Source organism: Passer domesticus, chromosome 2 (assembly GCF_036417665.1).
Source record: "Passer domesticus isolate bPasDom1 chromosome 2, bPasDom1.hap1, whole genome shotgun sequence".
Lineage (NCBI taxonomy): Eukaryota > Metazoa > Chordata > Aves > Passeriformes > Passeridae > Passer > Passer domesticus.
In genome coordinates, this window is record NC_087475.1 from 34,493,753 (window position 1) to 34,507,731 (window position 13,979).

Below are 13,979 nucleotides of genomic sequence, written 5' to 3' on the forward strand. Positions count from 1 at the left end.
ACCATGTCCCTTACCCCCCGCCAAAGTGTCAAGACTCACATCTTTAATTCAACAATCTTTGTATTAATTACCTCTGGATAAGGTAAGCTTTGATTGGGAGTCCTTTATTGTAAAATTACAGTACATTGCCTGCTTTAAGATAAATAAATTAGGGTTGAACTTGAAAAAAAATCTCCATCCAACTGTGAATGGGAAAGTGCATTTGAGTATCAAATGCTAGATAAAAGAACTCTTTTTATCAGACTTCCTTACTAGGAGAAGAGTGTTTTCTTTTAGTTCCTCTTTTTTCATTGTTTTTGCACATTGAAAAATTATAGCTTTAGATTGAAACATTTGGGTCCTTGGGTTGCCAACCTTCTAAAAGGTTCCTTTCTCCCTCATGGGATCTCAGTGTTCTCCTCTGAGAAGAATTCCCAGTATCTGGTCCATTAATTTGTCACAGAATAATCACTGAACTAAGGATGGCATTCCCTCCTCTGCTGCTCACCATTCCCACTTCTTAATTGCATCTAGTTGACTTTCCATTAGGGCCAAACCTGATTTTGCTTTCAGGGATGGAAGGATTGAAAAGGGCTTTTTGCCCCTGCCATTGGGGAATTTTTTTGGGAATAGGTGAAGACAGCTTGTCTACCTATCCCAGAGGAAGACTACCCATTCCTGGCTTTGCTGTAATGGAGCTGCAGAGCTGAGTTTGGATGTTGGGGCTTGGGTGCTCTGCAGATGGTATGCTTTTTGTATGGATTAAGCTGTCTGCAATATGATGCCCTCACATGTGCTTCCAATGCACTAAGTGGTTTGAACAGCTAGTGTTGAATGTTGACAGAGCTTTAAAGCCCATAGGCTCAGTTCTGACCTCAGAGATGCTAGTGGTGTGACTCTTGAATCTGTAGCATGTTCTGTATGCCTTGTGTACCTTTCAGGGCTAATGCACATTGTGACTGCTCATCTGAGAGAAGCAGAGACTGAGCTGAAAAACTAGGGGTGCCTCTCTGAGGGTGTTAAGGACACTTATTCTAAAGTTTCAGAGCTGACACCTGGATGATTTCAGCTCTACTGTCTCTCAGTAAAGACACACTAACTGCTCTTAAAAAGATTTGCAGCATATACATAAAAGACGAAGACATAGGTCCAGTTTTTTGTTCTTTGCGTAATTTTGAGCATAATCTTTCTCTTCCCTGCTGGGACACCTTGGTCAGTGCAGAGCTCCCACATTTGCCCAATTAGCACAGAAAGTGTGCCAGTGATAAAGGGATGCTGGAGGCTTCAGTTTTGCCACCTGAGCTGTCAACTGCCTCAGTAAGCCAGGTTTTACCCTGTTTTGCAATGTAATGTTTTTGGCCCTTTATTTGCATCGAAAATCGCTGAAATGAAAGATACCCAGCAAGGAAGAACTTTTGATTTATTAAGAGCACTAGAAATACTGAGACAGCAAGACACATGATACCTATTCAACCCTCCCCCTGCTCTGGGAATTGTACCAACAATATGTTGAAACCACAGTGGGATCTTGACCCAAGAACTGGTTGTATACTACTTTCTCATTGTACTAGGCCACTGTGATTTTCATCCTGCTACGTTTTCCCATCCCCTAGAGGCAGACTTGTCAAGAAGCCTTTTGTCTGGCACAGTATTTTCAAATCCAAACTCTGATAATTATCTGTGGTTCTGCTGCTGACTTGAAAGGCAATTGCTAGGCATCGAATCCACATTCCCTTCAGTACTAAAATTAAGAGTAAGGAGCAGAGGCCTTTCTGTGACTGCTTCTCTCTCCAACACTTGACACCAAATGCACATGTGAGGCTGACCGTCAAATATAAATGAGTTCAACAGAAAAGAGGAGACACACACTTGGATCTCAGTGAAATTCAGTACAAATCAGTAGAAAGTGCAACACAAAGGCTTTGCATGGCAGACTGCTAATCAGAAGAGGTGAGTATTTTAGCATATTTAAATGAGGAAAGGGCATGCACTAATCAAACAACATATTCCAGAAGTACTGAAAGAGCAAGGGAAAGAATGCTGCTTAAAACTTTCCAGCATGGATGGAGGGTTTTTAAAATATAATTAAATATGATGATCTAGGTTTATAGGAAGATAATGAGGTAAGTAACAAATACGTCAAAACTAAACTATCAAATACTGTAATTATGTTGGGTACAGATTAGTTGCTGAAAAAGTTTCCCCATTACTGCACTATATCTGTCAGAAAAGCGTATTCAAATAACAATGGGTTTTCTTTTGATTTGCTTTATTTAGCAAAAGGTGCTATGTGGTAACGTTCCAATAGCTTTCAGGGGATGAATAAGAATTACATCATGAGCCTGCTAGGATTCTTCAATATAAGTTGCTGTGAAATACACATAAGTGACAAAAAGTCATTTTTTATATGTGAGATTTTAAAAGCTTTCACATCATCTAAGCAGATTGTTTTGAAACCACCTTTATTTAGTTATCTTACAGGCTTTGTCTTTCTTCTGCTGTTGTCTTTCTTCTGCAGCCTGGGTTGCTGTCACATTCATTGACATTTCTCCTTCACAGCAGCAATATTTTTTGTTAATCAGTCAGGAAAGAGAATTAGTTTTACATCAACATTTAAAAGGGATATTTTCTTAAAACCTCCCAGGATAAAAAATACCTTTTACTGAGAATTGTACAAAAGGTACATGCTTCCTAGGCCAATAGATCATTGCCATATGAGTATAACAAAGGTTATTTAGCAGTCATGGGTTTTCTTTGGGAATATTGCCTTCACAGAAGCAGCTCTCTAAGGAGATGAGCTTATTTTAAGCTGATATTCATTAGAAAGCTGCTAAGCCGCTAGAGACATTCTGGATACAAAATAGGATATCTGGCTTATATTTTCTTTTGCAGGTAATAAGGGGTAATATCTGTAATCATGATAAGAATCGTTGATTTATTACTCTGATAGGTTATATTGTGTCGTATGATATTCTGAGGTTTTTTTCACTATTTCTTTAAAGGAGTATTTTTGTGGATTTTAGGCACATGTGAGCATGAGACTTGTAGTTTCAACACTGGTGTCTTTCTCCATTTATAGAAATAATGTCTCCTTCTGGTTATTACCTGTATTTGCTGTAGTTGTTTGTCAAGGGCTTGAATTATCTACTTTAAAGACAAAATTTATATTTTCATTGTCTTCAGTAGAAGCTGAAGGCTGCATACCTCAACACATTAAGAGGGGATTAGATATGATCTTTTGAAGGTAAGAGGGGGTATATGTTTGATCTGTTATTAGATATTTTTAGTGAAATGTGAAGCTTCCTTGGGATACAAACAGTTGAAGAAAAATCTAAACACTGGCAGAAGAAATACATGACTGTATGTGTTAAACAGTGAGACTCTTCATGCTAAATACTGGAGAAAGATGATAATTTAATTGGATAGAATATTTGAGTTCAGAAAAGAAACAGAGAAAGAATCAGGAAGATTTTGTCAAGAGTTAAAAGAAATTATTGAAAAATTGAGAAATAGTAGTTTCAATTAAAAAAATAAAGCATCGAGAAGGAAGGAAGGAAGAGTGCTTGCATATACAAAAGAATCTCATCTGTGATAAAAATGGAGCAATCAAATCTGAAAGGAGACTTGGGAAATATATCTTTTCAGCTGTTTAAAAAAAAGCTTTTGGCTTATCATTTTTGACATTGTGGATACAGTGGGAAAAGAGCAGAATGATATCTGCAGGGACAAAACAGTACAGTCAGGGATTGACTAAAAGGTAAATTCTTCTCTTTTTCCTTTATGTTTTGGGTGGCAGGATTTCACTGTCTGTGCCCTCATTCTGCAGTACATTCAGGCATGCAAGAAGGCTGGTAGTGGCAAAATAAAGGGATGCATTACCTAGAACTTCAGTGCCAAAACTCTGAAGATTTCTCTTTTCTATACAGAGTGACAACAATTCTGGATCAGGGCAGGAGTATTATAGAGAAATAAAAACCAAAAAAAGAGCACAAGACTGAAGAACTGCAAAACCAAAGAGGGAATATATTGCTTCTCTGTGACTTTGGGTTACTGGCAATGACAGACTTCTCCCAAAGCCTTTGCCTTTTCTTTAATTATCTTTTGTAGAAATGGAGATGCTATTGATCATGTACTCCTTGTGTCTTGAGCACTGCTATCAAGAGATAAAATATATATTTGATATCTCATATCTCCAACTCCTGGAGATACGAAAGATCCTGGAAAGTTCTTGTCACTGTCTCGCCATAAGTTCTTTCTGAAGGTTTGAGGGGACATTTTGCTTCTCATTTCCTTGGTTTGCATTTTGCCGCTCTTAGGAGACAGCTGTGTGTTCATACAGCTCTCAGTAAAAAGGCATCTCACTGAAGAGTTTCAGAAAGAGCAACAGGCAATTATGTTTTTTTCCAGAGCTGAGCATTCTAGCAGGGTGAAGGAGTGGGGGCAAAGCACTGTGAAATTATACTGCTTTTATATTTAAAAGAGAGTACTAAAAAGTTGGATTTTTTTCCTTCACATTCTGTAAAATAATTGTTCACCTCACCGTTACTCTAACAGAGATGGGAGAGGTGAAAACAAAAATCTATGGCATTTTGAAACTTTTTGCTTTTCTGCTGGATAGCTTGTCCAAAAGAATGAAGTATAACTGGTGGAAATTACTATAGAAGGTGGAGAGAGGAAGAACCTCAAGTAGGTTCTATTGTAGTACATAACAACCAAAAGTCAGTTCATTGGGAATATAATTATACACATACACACACATGATTTTTATTTTTGTCCATTTGTCTCAACAGGTTTGTCTTAAACCTGAACCTCCATGTATATAAGGGTACACGGGTATATGAATGCAATTCAATTAATCTGCTGATGTTGACACGTGCCCATCCTCATTAGGGTTAAGATGAATGAGTAACAAGTTTTCAGCAATGAATATACATGTCTTTGCTGCAGAACCATGGAGATTCTTGGAGGGTATCCCTGTGTTGCCTTCTGTGAAATGTTCTGTCTGTCTAAGGAACAGGACTTAAGATGAGAGCAAGATTCTGCGAAGGGGTATTGCAACATTCAGCAGTTTCCTGGTCCAACAGGAACACTCTTAGTAGCTTTTTCCTGCACAAAATGGAAAATCTGGTGTTTCTTGACAGAACTTCCTCCCACATTATGGACAGATAACCATTTGCACAGTTACTCTCCTGTGACTTAGCTGCTTAGAAATTTCTCCAACATTGCAGGATGATAACTTTAATGAAATTACCACCAATATGAAAAAATCTGTTTGGCAAATTACTACATGTATTATGATGAGGTGACTCAGGATAAGGTTTTCCTACAATAGACTTACAATTGAATAAATTGAAGGATAAAAGGAGATAAGGGATTGAATGGAGAAAGAGGTGATTTTTCTACAAGACATTCAAACTGTGTGAATTTGGAGACAATGTCCTAATTCCACCCTTTATAAATATTTTTTAAATGCTCTCATAACATTTCACATCAAAAATATTTTTATTATTGGTAAAAACCAATAGTGCCAAGCTATGATTGAATGAAGATGCATGAGAACATTGAGTCTGAGTGAGCATGTCTTTAAAGATTCACTTAAAAACTCTAATCTGCCTGTAACTAAATTAGACTGCAGCACTGTAGGATCTGCTCAATAGTGCAGTGGAGTCAGTGGAAAAGCTCACTTAGGCGAACATCTGTGTGTAACAATACTCTTGCAGCAGTCACCAAGATGAGCAACTATTCCTTCCAATCGCTAAATCTGCAGAATTCATAGAATATATTCAGCATTGATTATCAAATCCAGATCTTTTTCACTGCTATTTACAATAAAGTATAAAGGATGAGTGATTCATTTTCATGACGCACTTCTTTTGGTCCACCTCCAGACCAGAAATTTCAGTTATTCAATATGTTATTTAAGCACCTGCTCACTGAAATGGATGATGCAATACAAGGATACCATCAAGATGTATGTTAAAACACCATTTGCTTCCCCTCACAGTGGTATTCTCATTTCTTTATGAAATATTTAAGGGGTGCATGTTGTTCTGACAGCATATTAAAGCAATGTCTTCTTTGATGATGTAATAACTGTTAACAGCTTAACGCTCCCATAACCAGCTAGTAATGGGAAGGGTATGTTGGATTCTACTAGTTTTGAAGTGATGTCAGCCAAAGATTTGTGGGATTGTAGTTTTTCCTTAGCTTTTAAAAATATCTCCATATGGCATGCTTTATATTTTATTTTACTCTGCTTTGGATTGTAGTTTTGCTGTGCTTTGTGACTTGCCTTGCAAGATCTATGCTTTTTTGCCTTGAATTGACCTCTGTCTTGATAACCTTGGACTGGTCTTTAAGGACTCAGGTTGCAAACACAGGATCTGTAGTCATCCTTCATTAAACTTTGAATCCCTCAAGTGCTTCTTGACTAATACTGTGTAAAATGCTGCTCACTGAGCATCTGATTTTTTTCCATTGCTGGGACATGGGAATTTTTTATGCTTACCACATATTTTAAAGGTTGTCAGTGATGTGTTCAGCCAACTTGCAAGCTGACTCTGTAAAGCTATAATGCTCAAGTCCCAATCTAGAATTGATGTATTGTGTAGTTAAAATTGCTTAACTCTTTCATCCCTCATGGATTCTACCATATTTAAAAAGTCCATTATGATATCTGGTCTTACAGAGAAGTGAGGAATTTTCTTAGTATTTGTGAAGCTCTTTGAAGAATATGACATTGGAAGCAAGCTCAGGAGGGAGTAATGCTACATATTGCCAGCGTTGTTTTGTTTGGCCTTTGAAGGCTGAAGATAAGTGCCACTTAGGCTAAAAAGATGCTGTATTTTAGAACATTTGAACATTCCAGATACTTACCAGACTGCCCAAATGCTGATGAACAGGATGGGTAGAAAGCAATGTGTTGCTAATCATTCAGAGAAATTTTTGTTAGGCATGAAGCAACAGCTATTCCACAACTCTTTGAAACCTGGAATACTTCACAAAAATATACATTAAATTTTACTATATGTAAAAAGGAAGAACTCAGAAATGGCAGATGAGCTTTTGAAAGAAGCCAGCTTTTACAAATGTCTCAAATTTACCATGTTCTCCATAGGACAAGTTGGGAAAAGGGGTATGTTTTTGTCTTCTGGTATAAGAAAGGACTACCAGGTGGGATGGGAATCTTTCAGGCAAAGCTTATAGCTGAGTGTGCAAACAGATCTATTTCTGCTTCTATGTGACTCTTACTTGTATGTGACTTTGCTGATATCAAAGTATTCAAGGTATTGAACCCACATCTTTTCATCTCCAGACCCACACAGTGTATTTTTAAGGGAACTTAAGGGTACAGGTGCCAAAGTTGTAATAAAATCTTGGTTTTTATGACTTACTGAACTCTGAAGCTCTGGGACTGTATGTCTGATGAGTGAATGACCTTGGTGGCAGGAGCACTTCCCTTCAGATATACTTTCTGGTTCCACTGAAATCAGCAGGTGTTTAAGTGTTGATTTTACTGGGTGATGTATCTCACTGTTTGCTCTTGAATAGTTTGAAAAATGTTAATGAATGCTTACCATGTTTTCTGGTTGAATTGATAGTGTTCACAAAGTGTGTACCTCCTTTGTGTTAGTAAAGTCTTGTCTATTAGCACTGAGAATTTCTTTGGCTATATCAGCTACAGGAAAATTTTGAGAAAAACATGGAAAAAATGAATGCATTGATGATTATAAAAATTGTTAATATATTAAATTCTGAAAAATATGCTTGATTGGGAAAAATCCAATTCTAGTTTAACAGCTTGATTGCTGACTAAGAGAAAGCTTTTTGTTCTGATGAACAAATGAGGAGGGCCTGTTTTACAAACAAAGCAGACAGACATTACATTTCTTTCTTTCTGTTTGTAGTGACTAATTGAAGATTTTGTGGATTTATTTCCAGAAATAATGCAGTCAGACTCAGGTATCTGTAGTTAAACTGATTTCTTAATTTTGGACAATAGACAAGAAGAAAAAAAAATCATATTCCTGCTTAGGAAAAAAGAAAAGTAATAAGAAAGAATATAACCTTCTGTAAACTCTACAAGCCCGGGAATTTCAGGAGGTACTTAAATGAGCAAGAACTGCTCAGCAGTGCTAGGTAGAAGATTGCTGGTAGGAAATAAGAAGAGTTTAGCGCTGTTTTACTTCTAGAATCGGGATAACTTCGCTGACATCTTAGAGGACAAGGGATATGGATTTTCATATATTGACTGGGCAGTAGCAAAACAATTCTGTTTCTTGCCTTTTCAGATTGAAATGCAAGTATATTGAGGTCTTTCAGTGGGCAGGTGTGTGTTTTTCCTAAATAGTACAGCTGATAAAACACCTCTGGTTCTGCTTACTGTTACGGGTTCATCACGATGCCTTGTTTAGTTCAATTTCAGCTAGCAAGATATGAATGCAGCAGGGATAAGAGAAGGGAGAAGGCTGGAGAGGAGTTGCAGAAGAAAGAACCAGATGTCAAACCGCTCATCCATGGGGTGTTCTTTATTGTTTGATGTATTTCTCTGGGTGATATGGTAGGTTCAGATTCTGTAGAGTTTAGGCTTCTATTTAAAGGAAAAAAATCTGAAATATTTATGTTCTAGACAAAAAGATAGAAAATTTTAAATATAATCAGGTACAGCCTGTCACCCTTTCTGAGTGAACACGCCAGCTAAAACAATGCCTCACAAGACAAAATTCCATTCCCAGCTCGGTGAACTTGAAAGTCAGAGGAAGAATGAATTATGAGAATGTGTGAGTTACTAGGAAAACTATACATTCAGTAGGGGCAAATGGAGAAGAAAAAAGACAGGGATTGAGGATCAGAGGCACAAAATACTTGGAGAATAACTGACCACCAAAAAGTCACAAAAACCAACAAATCGGAATGGATAGAGTGCTAAATCACAGCTAAGCTAGTGGCTAGGTACTGGCAGTGCTAACCACAGATCCCTGTGTTGCTGTGTTCATGACCCTACAGGGCCCAACATGCAGCTGTTTGTCATGTCAGTCATTTCCTTATATCAGGTAAACAAGTGCTGTGCTTTCCCCATCTTTTGCTGGGGGAAAGTTGACCTCTCACAAATCTTTTGAGGAAGTGCACAGTCAAATGAAGATGTAAAACTGCTGGGTGCCCTTTTTCTTTCTCTTTTCTTTCTGTCTCTGTGGAAATTGACAAGGCTGGTTATTTTTTCCTTCCTGGAGCTCCTTTCTATGTTTATAGACATGAGGACCAGCACAGAAGCTACCATCAACCCACAGCAAATTAAACAGCCGGAGTGAGCTATGACCAGCAACATCCTGGCAGCTGAGGGGTTTCAGTGGGAGCCACCAGGGCCAGTCCCTGTTACTGTGCTCAAAGATGGGTGCAAATCCTTTGGCAGGCTGCACTCAGCATAATCTCAATACAGTCTGCACACAGCCCTTAGTTCCAAGTGTTGTAATTCAACACCTACTCCAAAGGGAGGGGGATATTTAAATTCACATAATTAAATCAAGTTGAAGAATACTAGTAGGTTTTTTTTTGTTGTTTGTTGGTTTATTTTTCATTAACACTCTGTTTTGGATCTATTGGTGATCATGTGGGTCATATTTATAAACTCTTGCCCTTACCCACCAGGGTTTGAAAATGGCTTACAAAGTAAAATGAAAGCTGAGGTTCTAATTGTATAACTCCAGGGATGGAAGCTTCAATAAAAACACAGGTAATATAGAGCTTGTGCGATTTAAATACCTGTGAGGCCAGGGAGGAATACATAATGCTTCTTCAATCTTCATTTTGGGGTGTTCTAACTATTATGTTGCCCCACGCTAAGAACCTTAGATGCTGGATCCAGCCCTAAGCCTGATTCCTTTACTCAACTACTTATTACTTTTCCTCTTGCACTAACTCAGAATAGTAAGTTTATTGCATAACCATCTCATTTGGGGGTTTGATTACATTACATTTACTCCTTTGACTATTCCTTTATTGTGGGGTTTAGGTCTCAGGAATGAAAAGAAAATCAAAGCTACGTCAGGAGCAATTTTTACTGAGGTCAGGGTATCCTCTCAGTAGGGCAGAACTAGTGTTGGACTTTATAAAAGGGAGGATGCTTGTCAGACTGGCCACCATCATGCTTGAAAATATCCCATGTGTTCCTTCTGGAAGATGACTTTTTTGTTATATGTATCAGGGGAGATCCAGATGTCATACATGCTGATCTATATTCCCATTATGTCTTCCCACTAACAAGAAATATTATCTACACAATTGTTGCAAAGATCTATCTTTCTAAAATTCCTTTCCCTTAGGTTATGTTTTCATAGAATCAGAATGGTGTAAGTTGGAAGGCCCCTTTTAAACATTATCTAGTCCAACACATCTACAATGAACCGGGATATCTTCAACTAGACCAGGTTGCTCTGAGTCCCATCCAACCTGGCCTTAAAGGTTTCCAGAAATGGAGCATCCACCACCTCTTTGGACTGTTCTGTTCAGTGTTTCACTTCCCTCATTGTAGAAGAGTTCTTTTTTATATCTAAAATAAATAGATCCTCCTTCATTTTAAAACATTTATTTATCCTACCATAACAGACCCTGCTAAAAAGTTTGCCCCTCTCTTTCTTATAGCCCAAGTCAGGCTGCTATAGGATTTTCCCAGAGCTTCCTCTTCTCCAAACTTAAAACCCCAAATTTTTTTCCATCCTGAGAGAGAGTTTTTCCATCTTGAGGGAGAAACAAGAGCAGAAAAGCAAACTCAGCCACCAAATGGATGTAAATGACCCTGTGTGCCTGCTAAGGAAAGCAGACCTGAGCCGGGTCTGAGCTGGCATGTATGAGAGACAGAAACTGGATGCCAGGTACAAGGGAGTAAGGGAGGAAATGGATGCAAACAGGGTTGCATGTGACATATGGTTCCCTTTGCTTTCAGTCTAGCAGAAGTTTCTTAGTGGATATGAAGTCCTGTGCCTGATTGTGTAAAGCCCATTAGCATATGTCTCTGCAGTGGGTTTCTGTGGCAGAGTTCCAGTAATTACTGTTCATTAGTATTCATTAGTACCAGGTCTTGCCTGATCTTGAGTTCATGTTGAATCAGCACTGCTGTAACATTTTTGATATGGGCTGGATGTAGAGGTCAGCATGGAGGCATTAATTAGGCCTGGTAGTCAGAAGTTATTTTCATGGCTCTTCAGATAGGGTTTGTTTCAGATGCACCATGGCTGTTCCTTCTGAAGTGGAAAGCATACATGTAAAGTGGAGCAGTGGTGAGCCTGACACTCAACCGCTTGTGAATATAAAAGCAAGGGTTTAAAGAAAGCCCTAAACTTGCTCTCTCCTAACAGTGACCTGTTAAAAAATCAGCAGGGGTTTTGGTGACATTTCTTGTTGCTTTCCTTACTCTTGCAATTTAGGAATGTTGATGGTGATAAGAATTTAAAAATACAAAATACGGATAATAATGTGATTTGTATTGCTGAATGCTCATTCCTCTTTTGTTCAGTTACTGCTGAGAATAATGTAACTACAAGCTTCTAAGGTATACCCTCTGACCTCTACAAAAAGAACATTGAACAACAAACCTACTTGTCTCTTTTTAAAAACAAAAAGGGGGAAAAATTGTGTTAGAATAGTTGCAACATCAAACAGGTTAGTTCAAGGTACTTTTGGAGCAGAGGTACTTTTGAGAGGTTACATGTGTGGAAGGATTGAGTAAAATCTGAATATGGGTTGGCCTTTTAATCTTTTATAGTTAAAGAAGGTGAAAGTATTTAAATTTCTATTTTTCTTAGAGAAAAATGTATTTTCTATAGATATCTTAAACTGTACATTTATCTAAAAACACAACTCTATATACCTTTTTATTACTTCAACAGTCTGGAAAATCATGATCCTCAAAACACAAATCCTTAATTCTAGTAATAACCAGTCTCAGTAGAACGTTGCTCACCTGAGAAAGAAAAGGTGTACCAAGATTCATGCACTGAAGCATTCAGCCAAGGTATTTTCTTTGTCATAGCCAATGCCTCCTTTAGCTGAATTTTAGCCTACAATACAGACACAACTGGTGGAAATCACAATCTTTTAAATTTCAGTAACACACAGTATTACCATTACTTGGGAATTACTCCAATGAAATCTGGCTGAAGAATGGCAGGAAAAAACCCCTTTTCTTCGGACTTTCTCATCTTCAATAATGATGAATGAAATATTTAAGACAGAACAAAAAAAATTCTCCTGGTAAAGGAGATGCTGAGGTTGGGAGTGCTCTTCTCATAAAGTCTTGTCTTTCTACATAAGAACACTAATAGAGTTGTAGATCTAGTTACACTTCAAAGTGAAAAGCACAAAGTCCTCTCCTGCTTGGAATAATCAAAAGATTCCAGATGATGACAACAAGACCAGACAGTCTTTAATGCTTCCTGGATTCCTTTAAATCAGGTTCTTTTTGACATTCCTCTGCTCTTTTTCCATGTTACGGATCTTGGGTAAACTGCTAAAAAGTGTGTCCAGTGAACTGGGCAAATGATCCTCTGACCTGACCCAGCATGGTCACTCTGATATTCTTGTAGTATGTCTCCAGACAGATCATATTGAGGTCCTGATGGCAAAACATTTCTGCATCATTTTCAAATTGAAAGAGGGTGAAGCAGATACTACCATGCAGAAAGGCCTTTGTTTTAAATGAAAACAAGACAAAGCATGTAGATTAGGAAAGTGTAAAAGTAACACCTCATGTAGTAAAGTATGGAGTCAGTAGTGTGTCAGTAGTATGGAGTACAGGAAGAGTCACTGCCTGTACCTGAAGCCTTTTGGAATATTGCATGATGTAATATCGGAAATATATCAGAAATAAATATGAATGATTTTATAGCTTCAAGAGTTCCAAGTACCTCCATAAACTTAAGCAGACCAGAGATATGTTTGGTGAAGGAGCTGGAGAGATTTGCAATCCACACTAAGAAGGGGGATGAAAAAGCTAGTATCACATCCTGTTCAGGCTGGTTCCCCAGCCTAAAAAATCTGGCACCCTCTGGGGTGACCTTTGGCACCAGCTGGTTTATAGCTCAGACTCACACATCTGTCTCCAGAGCTGAACACCTCTTGGGCCTCACCTTGCCCTTCACCAGAAAATGCACATGCTCTGGATCCCAGCTGAACTGGATACTTTTCACTTCCAAATGATTTAAAAGGAGAGACAATCCTCTTTTAGGGCTTCAGTGGGTGAGATTCTTTCACAGTAATGCTAAGTGCTCTTTGCAGATTAATGATGTAAACTTGTTTGAGGCACAGTGTGGAACACAGATTAATGACCTCCCAATGCAGTTTGATTCACAGGTTCCCTTACTTGCATGTCTGGCCTCAAAATAGGTGTGCTTTGAGCCAGAAGGTTTAAAGTCAAGACAGTCTGAAGTGCACAAACAATTTTTAGGATGTTTTGCTAGGAGTTATCTGATTGTGAGGCAATATGAGTATTGCAAATGCAACCCTTTTCTCCTGTAAGAAAAATACAATGCAGACTCCCCTACAGAAGAAAAACCAAACCTTTTCTGCCAATAAAAAAATTAAAATTCTCTTTATCTAAAGATATGAAACAAATTAAGTTCAGTGATGGCAGATTCCACATAGAGGGCTCCTTTTCTTTCTTGTCATGCTTGGCATCTTGTTTTAGGATCCCTCTGATGTGGTACTCCTGTTGCAAGAGAATTGTTCCTAGTTCAGGGAAAGAATGATGTGTCTTTAATAAACAAACCTGGGAGCTAATACAAATCCATGTTGACAAATGCTTGTCAAGAAGAAAACCAAAGAAACAAAATCAATACATAGTCTTGCATTAAATCACATTGTTTACAGATAGATCTCCTGAAACTTTTTTTTTTTTTGTTTACTAAATAGCGGTCCCCGATTAATTTAGGATAGACCAGAATTCAGCTTTATAACAACAGAAGTTTTTTAAAAAAAAGTTTACAGCCAACCTCTTCAAATATTCTGTC